This window comes from Pinus tabuliformis, chromosome 5_2 (assembly GCF_031772625.1).
Source record: "Pinus tabuliformis cultivar Carrire ecotype Pingquan chromosome 5_2, CPIR1, whole genome shotgun sequence".
In the NCBI taxonomy this organism is placed as follows: domain Eukaryota; kingdom Viridiplantae; phylum Streptophyta; class Pinopsida; order Pinales; family Pinaceae; genus Pinus; species Pinus tabuliformis.
In genome coordinates this window covers 487,520,788-487,536,944 of record NC_142306.1, presented here as the reverse complement: position 1 = coordinate 487,536,944, position 16,157 = coordinate 487,520,788, and the positions used below count along the sequence as shown (strand labels likewise).

At 36.5% G+C, this 16,157-nt stretch overlaps 1 protein-coding gene across 3 annotated transcripts in view; it reads left to right on the top strand.

The window, feature by feature from the left end:
- LOC149159822 (uncharacterized) overlaps window positions 1-16,157 on the top strand; it is a 51,956-nt gene that overhangs the window by 24,975 nt on the left and 10,824 nt on the right. The window lies entirely within an intron of this gene.

Sequence of the window (16,157 nt, the reverse complement as noted above, 5' to 3'; positions counted from 1 at the left end):
CCATACTCTCTCTGCTTGATTGTTGGAATAATTCTGTCGAAATGCATATGGGAACCTTTGCTGGTTGGAATGCATAGACACCTGATTGCTAGTCAAAATAATCCCTATCTTTCATATGATTTAAATTTTACAGTCTTCTACATTTTCTGTCATGAGATATATGCCATGTATCTTTCAAAAATTTGTATATTATACATATATAGAATTTTGAAGTTAAAACATTATATATATTATATATGTATATATTATGTAATTAAAAATTTATGGTTTTCGTAAAGTAAAATTCTACACACACACACACACACAAATATATTTAAATTAAACATTCTATATCTATATATATATATGATCTGGGAAAAAATCTACACATTCTATATAATTAAAAGTTTAAATCTTTATAATGCTATATAGTAGCATAAAGACATATTTCATATCTATATATATATATATATATATTTTTTTTTTTTTTTAAATTTTGAATTATATGGAAAATTTCTTTCAAATTTCATTGTAGTTGACTTCGAACATGGACACATGAAACACGTGACTTAATCTGGGAGTGATTGTGTTTTTTTTTTTTAAATTTTGAATTATATGGAAAATTTCTTTCAAATTTCATTGTAGTTGACTTCGAACATGGACACATGAAACACGTGACTTAATCTGGGAGTGATTGTGGATTGGTTTTCATTGAGCAATTAGATCCCTTCCAGATGAAAAGAATTTCAGAAATTGGTATAATGGTTTGGGTTCATGTGGATGTACATGAATATATTTTTAATCAAAATTTGAATATTTTATGTATTTTTAGTCCTTTTGTTTCTGGTTCTGGGTTTTGGGCTCCACTGTTTTGGAGACCAGTTCAGTCCTAATAACATTGTTCTGAATGCTATATTGTTTTAGCATGCTTAATGGAACTTTCAAATCTGATTTATTGCTGTTGTATTTCTGTTGTAGTTGAAGTAGTTTTCAGATCTGTGTATTGAGACAGATGTTGCTCTAGGAGCTGCTAAATGATCTATTCTTGAAGTCTTTGTGGTATCTACATTCTTGAGTTTGCCTAGTAGTGTTGGGCAGATTTAAAGTTTCTTGCAGGTTTGGAAGAAATTAGTTTTAACACCAAGGCTGAAAACTCTATGAAGTAGATCTGTGGCCTCATAGAAGTGTGGTGGAAATTTCATATTGGGCAGATTCTTGAAATTTCTAGAACCTAAAACCCACTCATGCGGATCAGGGTATTGTTAGCAGTGAGCACTAATTTCTACACCGCTTGTGAATAATATGTCTTTTGAAAATCAGCAGTAGAAATCAGCGCACAAATAGGAATTTCTGCCTTAAATGTCACTAGCAAATGCCCCTCTCCATTTGGGGTGGTGCTTGCCAACCTCAGGGGGGTGTGCCTAGTCTTAGTACATGCTGTTCTAGCCTGTAAAGCTGTGATATAACCTAGAAAAAACAGCAAAGAAATGGCTGTTTGGCCGGCAAGTTAGTGACCAAACATGCCTGCAAAATTCTAATGTGGAATAATATTCAGCAAATCATCCTTTTGTATGGAAAAAATAGAGCGAATAGAAAGCGTATTTGAATTTTGAATGACAAACTACCAAAATAAATCACTGAAATATCTCTTAGTAAATGGTATAAAATATCACTGAAACATCAAACATACCCAGAAAGATTTATTGGATCAAACTGAGCTTTATTTTGCAAGAGACAAAAAGGATGGCTGCAGCAAGATGACTGTCATAAAATTGAAGATAATGATATTCAGACACAAGATAGCAAGTGCGAGAGGAGAGAAGAAAGAATAATGATGGAAACAAGAGAGTAAGGCTGCCTGCTTGCTCAGACAAAATGAACTCGATGCGTGCCTTCCCTGTATTTATAATGTTTTTCCCCGTCAATTCATACTAGTGAGAAGAGGTGGTTGAATTGTCCATAATTGGCAATCAATGTGCTTCAGAAGAAAGCTTGCTGAGTCAAATGACCTTGAACTAAAAAATAAAATCAAGTGAAGTGGCACATGCTTGAGTTTAACTGGAGTATCTTTGAGTCATCACGAGATAAAATATCCTTGAGGTTAACTTTAGCTAATTCAACTAGGTGAAAAGCTTCTTGGAAATTGGATTATTTCAAGTAAATTCCTCTGATAAAAATATCCTCCAAGCAATTTTGGCATAGGTCTAGTTGTCTAATATTATCTCAAGCAATTTGAGCTATCTTATTTTCCACCTCAATCAAATTTTAGTAAATTTGAATTGGTATAATTTTAGGAGTTCAATTTGTTGGGGGAAAAACATGCTTTTTTGTTGAGGAAAGGGTGGAGTGAAACGAGGAAAGTAGAAAGGGAAATAATGAAAGGTGGAGGGAAAATAGGAGTGGAAATAGGAGATAAAAGAGGAGTGAGAGTAAGAGAGAAAAGAGGAGTGGGAAATGCACTGGGAGAGAGAAAAATACAGTGGTGGAAAATCAATTTCCTTTATTGGCATGTCATCCCCATGTGCTCTGCCACCTCATTGTTGACTCATTTGAAATTTTGCCACTTGTCCATTCCATCTGCTGCATGTGTCAACCTCTCATACTGCCACATCGCCCTGCTATACATAGACATGCCAAAAATAGCAACCCTCAAAAATAGGAAAAAAGTAGAAAATGTTTGGAATAGATAAGGGGACCCTTCCATATAGTACAACTAAAATTAAGGATTGTTAAAAATAGAAATCTGATCGTCTGTCCACAATATTATACTTGTTAGACTCAAAATTTGATGGAGAACCCAAAAATGTTGTTAGCACTCCCATGCCAATATTGCTAAAAATAAAAATGTCTTGGATTTTGATGAAATCACCTTCATCAGACTTAGAACTCAATGGGGAGTTCTAATACATAACCAGATTTGACATTTCAACCACTGCTAAAAATAGGAAGTGCTCAAATTCTCATGAAACCATACTCATTGGATTTATCTTTCTGTAAGAAATTCGAATCCATGATCAAAATCAACATTCAAGTACTGCTAAAAATAGACACTGCTCTCATATCACCTGAAAGTAGCTCATCATACTCGAAATTTTGCAAGGATTCCAAATAAACATTATAATTGACAATGGACATGCGAGTCTTTGGATGAAACCTGCTTAAAATTAGTAATTTCTGTGCATGTCACTTGGAGAAGCCTCACTAAAAGCTTGAGTTCATAATATGTAATTAGTACCAACCTAAGAAAAACTATATCTTTGAACCTCCAACTTGACGAAATGTGCTGGTCTTTAATGCTCCAAATTTGTAAGGGGAAAATTTAGGGGTTAACAATGACGACTTAAGGGGACAGGATCCCCTTGACAGAGGCCGAGAACCTAGTGATCTTTGTAAACTTATCCATGAATGGCATCCTATACCAATTAATCTGGTAGATTTGAATTGGTGCATGTACACTAAAGAACATGATATAAAGAATGACCCTTGTCACTCGGATTTTACAGGCACCGAGACAACTGCTTAGGGTAGGGGCTATCACTCTGATCCCCGCCCACTTCGTTCTAGCTGTCTCCCAACAACAGGATATGGGGGGTAGTCCCTATGGAATGAGGCAATGGCAGACGAGTTGGGAACCAACTCGCTTGGGAGACACGAATGAGTCGCCTAGCTACTTGGTTAAAATTAGCAAGACTTAAGGATTTAATTAGATTTAGAGATGAGACCAGTGCCTTATGGAGTCATAATTCTTGCTTATTACAAATTTAGACCAATTAAACGGATGGACACCCGCTGCTTAATATGATAGACTAACCTATATGAGATGCGACTCCTAAGAACTAGGTGTGATGCAAGGATATTGATTAATTTTAGATTAAATGCCTAGTCTAAGTTGGACCTCTCCCTTAACTATTTTGAGAAGGTTGTGAGATGGAAGCCAATGGGAAGCAGGCAGTGGCCTAATTAACGATACCCCCCTGGTGTTCCAACCAATGTTTTAAAACTCCGACTTGGACTCCTAGTCGGCTGAGGGTCGACTCTGACTTCGACTCCAACTCGGTATCGACTCAGTCAGCTCGATTTCAATGATTCGATCGCTGTAAAAAATAATTAAATTTTTTATTTATTTATAAAAAACATAAGTTTAAAGATTTTCATTCATGTTTCCAAACACGCAGTATCAAACTATAGATAGAAGACAACATATGATCAAAGTAGGCTCATGAATATATCCATTATATCAAAATGGCACCTAGTGCACTGTCCAATAAATACATGATGATGATATAGAGATCAAAACAAAAACACATAACCAAGGAGGCTAGAAATGGCCTCTACAACAAAATTAGACTGTGACCAGTACTACTGGCTATTGCCAGAGGAGCCAAGATCATCTGGATCAATCTCTGGATCAAAGTCAGACAGGGGACCCCATGGCTCCTCCTCCTCATCATCTCCAACTGCGACTGTAGAAGTGGTAGCACTAGCAGGTTGTGCAGTAGCTGCAAGCTGAGATAGACGAGATATGCACTTCTGTTGTGGCTGAGCAGAGGAAGCGCTTGCAACTGGAGGACTTGCTGGCTCTAAGGCTGAGGCTGGTACAAGTGTATTAGGATCTGCATTCAACTGAACATGTTGTTCGAGTGATGCTATCGTCTGTAATTCATAATCAATATCCTCATCAGAAGCAAACTCTGTTGGATGACTCTCCACTACCCAATCTGATATTGGATCAATGTCTTCCAACACAATGGGATTTGAATTAGGTCTTTTGTTCAACGATTGGTTGCGTTTGAGTCGGAGGTTGTATTGGACATAGACTAGATCATTTAACCATTTTTGATCCAAACGGTTTCTCTTCTTTGTGTGAATCCTCTCAAAGACAAACCAATTGCGCTCACACCCAGTGGCACTGCAAGTTTGACTCAAAATACGAATTGCAAACTTTTGCAATTCAGGACGACGACTACCAAAAGCCTCCCACCATGGTGCTGCAAAAAACATAAGAGTATAATGAGTTGGCTCAACAAAATTACAAATTATGTCCATCTTTCAAATTATAAACGATTTAACAAAATAAGTATTAAGAATTTGAAAATTGAAAATTTTGTTTACCTGGCTCATCTGCTTCCCTTGCAATCTTTGCTAGGTTCTTCCCAAAGGTACCTGAGGCATTGCTGAAGGTTGTGACCTGTCAGTGTATCTCTAGCTAATCACACTCCAATGGGATCATGTGATCAATACAGTCAATCAATCCATCTCTAACCTCCCCTGTCAAAGCTCCTATTGCCTTAGCTTTATAATGATACCATGGGTTCAAAATATACCCAGCTGCATGCATAGGGCCATGGAGTTGATTGTTCCATCTTTCATCTGCCCAAATGGGCCCATACTTAGCCACTTTATCCTTGTATGCCATCTTTATTTGCTCCTTTGCTTGATCCATAGCCTCATATATGAAGCCCATAGCCAATATTTCCCCATCCACCAACCGCAACACCTTAACCAGTGGCTTAGCAAGCTTCACAATCTTCCCTGCCTTTCTCCAAAATATTTCTTCATTAACTTTCTTTTTCAATTCTTTGCCTTCCAGTTTGTGAGACCACTGGCTTTGATTCCATTCTTCACTGGAAAAATTCTTTTGCAAGTTTCTATGTTGTGAAAGCATATATTGCAATGTCAAAAAATGAGTAGCAAATCTAGTGATGGCAGGCCTAATAATATTCCTGCCCCCTGTGTGTTTCCTCATCAGGCTCAAAATCCATGAATGATTGTAGATAAATTTTGTTATGCTTTTGGCATGATCTACAGTGTTTTTGACCCAATCTAATTTGCCAATATCCTCAAGCATGAGGTCTATGCAATGTGCAACACATGGGGTCCAAAAGATGGTTTTGTGTTTTTCCTCTAACAGTTCACTAGCAAGAACATAGTTAGAGGCATTACCTGTGATGACTTGAACAACATTAGCCACCCCCACCTCCTCAACAACCTCATCCAATAACTGAAACAACAATTGTCCATCTTTTACCTTATCAGATGCATCAACTGATTTTAGAAACATGGTTCCCAGTGGGCAGAAGATAAGAAAGTTTATGATGGTACGGTTTCTTTGATTAGTCCATCAATCTGACACGATAGTACATCCTGTTCTTGCCCATGAGTCCTTGAAATCTTTCAAATACTCATTAATGGAGGCAATTTCTTTCTGCAAACGATATCTCCTTAGCTCATGCATAGTAGGGCCTTTGAAGCATTTTTTAGCAGCATGTATAGCATCAAACATAGGTTCATAATATGGTGAATGGGAAGCATTGAAGGGGATATCAGCATCATACCACCATCTACATATGTAATCACAAGTAGTCTCCCTCAATTCTTTCTTCTAGTAGTCATCTAAAGTGGGCTGCATATGACTTTTACTAGCTTGAGGACCATGTGCATCTGATGGAGAGGAGGGAGTGAAATAACTTTTGATATTCATATCACCCTTTTTCATTTTACCCTTTCCTTTTTCTTGAATAGACTTAAAAGAGGGAGGAACATATCGGAAGGGGTTGGATGCATTAGTACAAGGGATAGAGGAAGAACCCTCAAAATCAAAATGGGGGTTGGTAGCCAACATTTTTTGTATATTCCTCTTCCTCCCAATTTCAGCCTCTAACTCTTTTTTCCTAGCCTTATCTTCTTTAAACTTCCCAAAGCTAGCTAACAAATCCTTCATAATATCCCCAATTTCTGGTGAGGTACATAGATTAATTTGGCCTCTAATCCCTGCCAAGTGTTGTTTTAGCCCATTAATGCCCCTAGGACCATCCTTAATTTTCCTATGGCAAAATTTACAATGCATTTGACTATCAACCATTTCAACATATGCCTAAGCAACATCTTTCACTCTAGGTGCCATTTTTTGACTTGGAAATGAAAGCAAAAAATATGAAAATGAAAACAAAAAAAAAACATTGATTCAATGTTCATTTCTTTCACAAAAAACACTCTTTTCAATTTCCAGATTTTCACATAAAATTTAATAAGCAAAAATAGATTTTTACAAGTGAAAAAAAAATACTTCTAGGCACAAACTGCCTCCTCAAGGTTGCTCCAAGAAACTAACTCCTCAATGGCAAATGCTGCTCCAAATGGCTGCCCAATAAGCTCCTTACTCCAGCTATAATGCTTGCCCAAGACTCCTCATTACTGTTCCAAAAACAAACTCAACAACTCCTCACAAACTCTCACTGAAATGCATGAGATGGCTGTAAGGAAATGAGAGGGGTTGGGTGGGTTAAATAGGGTTTAGGAGAGGGGAATGGACCCCAAAGACAAGAAAAAAAATCGGTTTGGAGTCCCCCAAAAGAATCATTTAAAAAAAATCGTTGTTTTTACGTGTTATTGGGCCGCTGTTCCAACCCGGCCGAGTTAATACGGATTCGGCCGAGTTGTTAGACAACTTGGCTGGCTCGGTATTAACCTGGCCGGCCGAACCGTTTCCTAGGCCGGGTCATAGGTGGAGGGTCTGGCTTGGACCAACTCGGCCGAGTCGGTTCCGAGCCGATCGTTTCTGAAAACACTGGTTCCAACCACCTGGTGCTTCCAGCGCTGCAGAGACTGTGGCTTTGATGACTGCAAGGTCACTGTGTTAACCACTAAGAAGGGTTGAATCCCTCAAGCTAATTGGAAAAGGGTTGCCCTAGGAGTCTATCAACCAAGCTTATGCTTGGAGGTAAGTTATTAATGCAAACTAAGTCTTAGGATGCTTGTGCAATGATTATGAGTGAAATTATCTTGAGTTAAGATTATTTTATGTTATTTAAGTACTTAATGTGAATTATCTTGTAGCAAGAGTACTTAACAATGATTAGATAACAATCTTAAACAAGATAAGTGTTTAAAGATACAAGTGCAAGCTTCAACTATAGATTAATCCACAAGATGCTTAACCAATTCTTGACAAGAACTTGGAGCAATTTATCTGCTTATCAATTAGCCACAAAGTTATAAAATGCCACAATTACCAAAGATATTTCCAAACAAGATAATGTGTGATCTCATTACTGAATGCCAATTATTAAGAGAAACTCAACCGGATCCACAAGATCCCAATATACCAAAGAGACTTATCACCAAGATGATTTATGATATAAGTGCTTTAGTGAGTGAGGCAATTAGATGTGAAATATGAATTCTTACATAAACTCATAAGAAAAACACAATGTTAGCCACTTTCACAATGTAAATGCTAAGCACAAGTGACAACAAAATATAGAACTATGAAAAGACCTATGTACTTTATGTTCCAATGATCTTTTTATGAGCAATAAGTGGCTATTATGACACCAGTAAGAGACTTATGACCACAAGTAAATTCGCTTTAGATATCAAATTCAAATTGTATATGCTTGCCCAATGTCATAAAGAAAAACCCAACTACCAAATAAACTTTTAGCCAACTCAAGAATCATATGTATTAGCCCTCTTAAGATATATTTTGCCACTGTTATATTAGATCTGAAATGTTAATTATAGCAGTAAGGAAAGTGCATGGACAATGAGCTATTAATGCTTGAATCAATGCCCAAATTACCCAAAACTTGGAAAAATTTACCAAAGTTGAACAATCAAGTTTTTAGGCTTTTTAGAGTGTTATTCAGAAAATTTCAGAATTGATTCAGTGATTTATGCCGAAAATTCTAGCAAACAAAACTTTAGATCTAGGCTAAATCCTTGATGCTTAAGTGGCCAAAATTTAGGAAAATTCAAATTTTGCAATTTTAAGTTATTTTTATGAATTTAAATGTGATTTTAGGGCTTATGATATCATTGTTATAAACTGAAAATTATAGCAATTATAAAACAATGAAAATTAGGATTTAGAGAGCAAACCCTAAGCCCAAGGCCTTGAAGATCCCTTGGTCAAAATTTGCTGAAACTTTGGGATCAAGTTGCCACCTGAAAAATAGATTTTTTGAGGCCCAAAACCTGCAAAACCACTAAGTATTCAGTCCAAAAAAATCAGAGATGAAATTAGGGCAGATTAGGATCAAGGAAGGCCAACGCTAGGCCAAATAGGGCTATAGCATTGAGGGCTAAGGAGGCTAGGAGGTTGAGGAATGGGTTGAGGAAGGTAGAAGAGGCCAAGAAAAGGCTGACACAGGAGAGAGGAAACCCTAGAGGGTTGGATGACTAGGGAAAAAGCCCTAAAGGAATGTCGTGGGCCCCACAAGGGCCAAGACCTAAGGAAGGAGGGCCACAGAGGGAGGTCGAGGCCACTATGCCTCATGGGTATGCCTAGGAAGGCCTTAAAACCCTGATGCAGGGCCTAAAAAGGAGACCCAAGACCCTAAAGGGCTGACGCGGACCCTTTAGAGGCCATAAAGGATGACACAGAGGCTGAAAAGGCTGATGCAGGCCAAGGGAAGGGAGACGCTGGTCCGGGCTCGGGAGGCCTAAAAAATGAAACCCTTGCTTCAGATTTTTTTTTCTCTTTCAGATCTGAATTTTGCTGCAATTTTTCCAATAGCTGGCCCCACATGAAATTGTAGAGACTAAATTTTACCCTCAAGGTCCTAGATATAGCTCTACTTCAACCTCTTCTCTTGACCTCACTTGCAAGAATGGAAATAAAACACCCAAAACCCCAAATATATACAAAATCTCAAAAACCCAAAACCCAAATTAGCAAAAATAATTTACAAATTAATTTACAAAATTATTTTACAAATATAAAAGGGTTTTAAAAATTAATTTTTTGAGAAATAGAATTTTTTTATGGCTTTTGTTTTGATAAATGGCTAAAAATACTTTAGAAACCTCGTGCACACTATAGCGTTATCAAGATTAAATACACCACATAAATATTCAGGATCCAAGCAAAGTTGATCCCTTTGCCCACAATTTGTGAACTTGGAGACCAAGGACTGAAGTACCTGCAAACACTATGTATTTATCTCAAGAAAATCTGTTAAATCATATGGCGAATCAAATCACCTAAGATTAGCCCAAAACTATCAATAGAATGATTTTATCTCCATCTAATGAAAAAAAACAGATCTTACCATTTATTAGCACAACATAGGAAAGCCCGTAGTCAATACATACCACAAATCAATGAACATGGAACACCTTGAATTGCACTCCAAAGTCTTTATTATGATAGAAATAAAAGTTCCCAATGGGACAATAGTTTACACAAGTACTTCAGTAACAATTTTTTAGCCAAAAATTAGATCGCTAGAAACTCAAATGACTCTAATTTATTGATAGATAAATCCTCCAAGTGAAAAATAATAGCTATTTTGCCTAATCCTCGTCAAAATAATCTCGATTGTCGAAAAACACTTGATCATCTTTTAATCTTAGCCGTTGAATTTTCATTTTTGAGGAATTTTCGAATTTATCATTTAATTCCATTTTTATGAGCTCAAAATTAATTATTTTGAGCTAATTTAATTCAAATGACTTAACCACCAAGGTCCAAGGGTCCAATTTTTCTTGAAATATCCAATATTCCCTTGGTGGAGGACCTCCAAAAGTTAATTCTTTAAATACCCATGAATTTGTCACTTGGAGAATTTCATTTTTTTAAGACATTTTAATTTGACTTTAATTAATTAAATTTCTGGCTTAGGACTTTAATTTAATTTTGCCAGAAAATTTAATTAATTGACACTTGAGGGAATTAATTATTTTTTCCACCCTCTAATATTTTAACCATCGTGTCTAAGGACTATGCATTAAAATATTTTTTACATAAGATTTTTTACAATTCAACTCTCAAAGGGGAATACCATTCGGCTTAGACCCTCAAATTACATACCCAATCTGCGACACAATATGATCTAGTAGACCAAGTGATTTGTAATAAAATAATTTAGCCAACTAGCTTAAATTATTCCCAAATCACTTTTACATAAGACTCGACTAGAACACTAGGACTCACCTAAGACTTTGACGAAGAATTCCACCCTAGCTTTGGGGTGAGGTTGGAGGGAAAAACTCTGCCAACCATCCGTGTTTAGAAACACAAATGAATTAGTGAGACGAAAAACCTCCTAGGATGAAACTCTCGCCAAAATAATAGGCTTACCTAGGTTGTTACATACATTCACGGTCTTACTAGCATCATTTACATTACATAACTTGCAGAATGGGTTTACAATGACACATAAATTGTTGATAGATGATCCGATCCTGTTGAAAAATTTGGTACTTCTGCTTCCTTGGAACTTTGACAAAAACTGTGCGATAACCCCCATCCAATGATCCTATCCAGTGGACAATGGAGTCAACAATTATGGAGCCCCAACTAATCAGTTGAAAGGGAGTCTCATCCATACACATGCTCGTTCAAAAGCACAATCTACTACGCCATAACTCTTACATTGCTTCTAGTGGATGATGTGTTATAGTTCACACAATGAAATTAGCCGTCTGGTCAAATTCAAATGAGCAAAACACCTATTAATCATGAAGGAACCCACCAATGAAGCTAATGAGCCCTAAGGTATGAGCATAAATCTCAATCTATGATAGATGTGCTAGAGTTGAACAACTAACAAGATCATCCGATCAAGGTCCAATGATGATTGACCTTGTGAGATGCGAAGTGATCGCTAATGAGGCTAACGACCACCAAGGTGCTCAACTTCTAGATCACCCTCTAGATGATGTGTTGGAGCTGATGGGGTATAACTTGTTGAAAAGAAAGGCAATGATGGATTCCTTTTCTTCAAATCAAAGTAATCGTCATTAAGTATGAATATATGGCATCATGTCCCTAGTATTGGATGAGGGAGGAGAACTCACTCGAGAATAATGATTCAATGCAAACTAAAGAGACAAGACAAAAATATGACTCAAGACTTATCCTATTATCTCCTTAACACTCAGATGCAAAACTCAGCAGTAAGCAGTGAATGGGCCTTATCCATGTTGACCTAAGCACAAGTTGAAGAGAAGGTTGGATGAACAAATGACATAGGACTCAAGGTTTAACCCTTAACAACACTGGACAACAAGGTTATTGACCTATACGACTCAAAGAAGGACCAACCAGCCTTATAAAGTCTTTTATTTGCAACGGCACAAGACACTATGCTGATGTGAAAGAAAAAATTTCCGCATATTACTAACTGGCTTTGAATGGCTACCAAAGTAAAAGAAAAATCTGCAAAGAAAAGACCCTTTTTGCTATCCTAAAACACTAAAATCAACGATTTGGAAGTCTAAAAATGGCACTAAAAAGTCAGCAACAAATGTACTTCCCATAACCCAAGACTTTGCCTTAAATCTTTTCCTTTTCTCTTTGTTTTTTAGATATCACTGGAAATAATATTTCAAACGTTGCCATGATGAACCAATGTACTTGAATGAACAATGTAACCATGCAGCCAAGTGATTGGATAGACGGAAAAGATTGACATAGTCAACCCTCCAGTGCAACCAATCATTAAGTCTCATAAGCCGGAAGTATGCATTCATGTGTTTGTTGCTTAAGAAACTAATATAAATTATCGAATGGAATCTGGAGTATGGTACCTCAACAATGATCGACAATAGAGTATAAGAGCCAAGACGATTCGAATTTGCATGCTAAAACACCTTCTTCATCTTGAGTTCAACTGCATCATGAGTAACCTTGTCACCAAAGCAACAGTTTGTAAGAAGGTCTCCTCGAAGAACAAAATCTGAATGCGGGACTATGGGTGAATTGTAAGAAAAATCATCTTCTGGTTGAACCAAAAGTTCCTCTCATTACGGCAATGGTATTTGATCAAATTGTGTCTGAAGTACCATGGGGATAGACTGACAAAGTCTCTTGTTGGTCTATTTGCATGGTTGATTTGTTTCTCTTCCTCTTGATCTTTATCAATTGAATGAACCAATGAACCCACTTAAAAATTTGGCTTTTCAGCTTCATCTTCATGGAGTTCTGTATATGAATCAAGAGGTGCAACTAATAGTTCACGATCTTTAAAGCATAAGCTCGAAATAAGCAAAAATGATGGATCATGTTGTTGCGGGGCAGATGGTTGATTCTGTTGATTTCTTTCTGATAGGGTCACCTTATTGGATTACTTTTCCAATAAATCAACAAATTGTTTTGCTACCTTAGTGTTCTCACTGGTAGCTTCCTTCTTCACTTCCTGTGGTGTTGTACTCCGTGGATCAAATAACTTGGATTGGGCAGCTTGGCCTTTCCAAGTTGCAGTAATATTTCTCTCTAGTTTGATAGCAACAACTTGTGTTTCCTCCAAATTATGAACATCTTTCTCCCTGATCAAGAGGCCAAGTTATTCATCACGAGCTTTGAAATGACAATGCAATGCAAACTCATCATTAGGATACACATTTTGGGGAATCTTAAAATAAAGTTTAGAAAAACGGTCATTAAATTCAAATACAGATTTCTCCTCCTCTTTAAGTATATAATCAAGTTTAGTTAATAAGAATGAATTGTCTTCTTTGTGGTCCCATTTTTCTGTAAAGTTTTGCTGAAATGGATAACATCTACCAATGGAAGCATGAGGAAGAGATTTGTACCATGTCCGTGCATTCCCCTCAAGGGGTTTGCTTGAACAACTTCATCACTACATTCTCATATTCTATTTCAAAATTGTCCACAAATTTTAAAAATGCATCAAGGTGATCGTCCATTGTGACTGTATTGTTTCCTGCAAATTTTGGCAAACACTTCTAATAATTAATCTAAAGGCAAATCATGAGGTTGATAAAAAAATCCAGTGAAATCTGATGGGTTTTAAACAATTTGGGTAGACCTTAGTGGATTTCCAATTGATACCCATTTTGAAAGACAAAGATGAAAATAAGAAAAAATGCAACCATAATATTTACTTTGGATAAAAATATGCATGAAACCAAAGAAAAAATTGGTTGAAGATACAATTATTGGAGAGCTTGAGAAAATTAAATGTGGAGTGCAGTGAACTTACTAAAGAATATAATACACTTAAGAATCTAGCTGAAATTCTTGGTCGAAATCTAATCTTGTTTGAAAAAAGCGACTTAGGTTTGCTCAGGCTCGGAACTATGCCTTAGTATGATTGAATTGTGGGGATTTACTCCTTTCAACCAATATGATTTGATCCTATCTACAATGGAGTTGCCAAGTGAGAAAATAAAATATAGCAATTTGAAAAAAACTCACCAATATCATTGCAATAATCGAGGATTGGCGACAATTTGGCAACAACGCCAAATTGTTAGCACTAATTTCTACACCCATTTTTAATAATATGATCTTTGAAAATCAATTTTAGAAATCAACGAACAAATAGGAAAAAATCTGCTCTAAGTGTTAGTAGTGAATCTCCTTCTCAATTTTGGTTGGTGCTTACTGATCTTAGCAGGGTGTTCCTAGCCTTAGTACTTGTTTAACTTGTAAAATCTGTGATATAATGTAGAAAAAACAGTAAAGTAATGGCTGTTTGGCCAGCAAATTAGTGACCAAACAAGATTGCAAAATTCTTAAAATCTAATATGTGTAATAATCTTCAGCAAATCAATGTTTTGTATGGAAAAATAGAGGGAATAGAAAGCGTATTTGAATGGTAAATACCAAAATATATAGCTGAAATAACTCTTACTAAATTGCATGAAGTATCATTGAAACATCAAACAAACCCAGAGGGATATATTGGATCAAAACTGAGCTTTATTTCGCAAGAGGCAAAAGGTTGGCTGCTCCAAGATGACTATTATAGAATTGAAGGCAATGATATTCAGACACAAGATAGCAAAAATCTAGAGGAGAGAAGAAAGAATGATGATGAAGAAAAGAGAGTAAGGCTAATTGCTTGCTCAAGACAAAATGAACTGGATGCTTGCCTTCCCTTATATTTATAATGTTTCCCCCCTTAAACTCGTAGTAGTGAGAAGAGGATGTTGAATTCTCCATAATGGGCTATCATTGTGCTTCAAAAAAAGATTGCTGAGTCAAATGAGCTTGAACTGAAGGATAAAATCAAAAGAAGTGGCACATGTTTGAGTTTAACTGGAGTATCTTTTAGTTGTCATGAGATAAAAATATCCTTGAGGCTAAACAAATTCGACTTGGTAAAAAGCTTCTTGGAATATTTCAAGTAAATTTCACTGTGAATTTTGCCCAGGAAAAAAACAGTAATTTCATTCAGAGAGATGATAGAAAATTACATTCTTCATATACACATTCTGTGTGTATTTATTTTCTGAAAAAGACCAAAAATAACAGTGAGAGCTCATGGGATAAAAAGGAGCTCCTGCGACTAAGTGCCCATTTACATTATAAGCAACATTTTTGTGCTGGGAACCATGAAACTGAGACTAATGATTACAACCCAAGAAATCTGTCCAAAAAAGAAACAAAAGAGTGCAATCTGTAGGCACTGAAAGTAGATTTTTTTTCCAAAAAATCAGAAACTGTTTGGATATCTGAAGGATTAATCTGCTATTGGTCCAAGAGGAAGATCCCTGTATGGCTGGTGAAAAAACTCATACACGTGTCCATCTATCTGTTCTGTAATACACCACAGGCCTTGGTCCATATTGAGGCCTTCTTTAGAGAGGCTGTCTGCAGTCCTGTTCCTTTCCCTGTAAATACGATTGCATATGAAAAAAACAGAAGATATTAATAATTCACATGATTTCCTCCATTATAGGCATGAGAATAATATTCTTGCAAGCTTGAGTTTTATTGGGTCAGTTAATAGTGAGCATGGAGTCCCCAAAAATCTGAATCTGGGTGCATGTAAATCCGCTGTGATAAGAACATCCTCCAAGCAATTTTGTTACAGGTCGAGTTGTCTAATATTATCTCAAGCAATTTGAGCTAGCTTATTTCCCCCCTCAATCAAATTTTAGTAAATTTGAATTGATATAATTTTAGGAGTTTGAGTTGTTGAGGGAAAAATGTGCTTTTTTGTTAAGGAAAGGTTAGAGTGAAACAAGGAAGAAATGAGGAAAGTAAAGAGTGATAGGTGGAGTGGAAATAGGAGAGAAAAGAGGAAAGGGAAATGCACTAGGACAGAGAAAAATATAGTGGAGGAAATTAATTTCCTTTATTGTGATGTCACACCCATGTGCTTTTCCACCTCATGGATGACTCATGAAATATTGCTATTTGTTCATTCCATCTGCTGCCATGTGTCAACCCCCATACTGCCACATCAGCCTGCTATGAATAG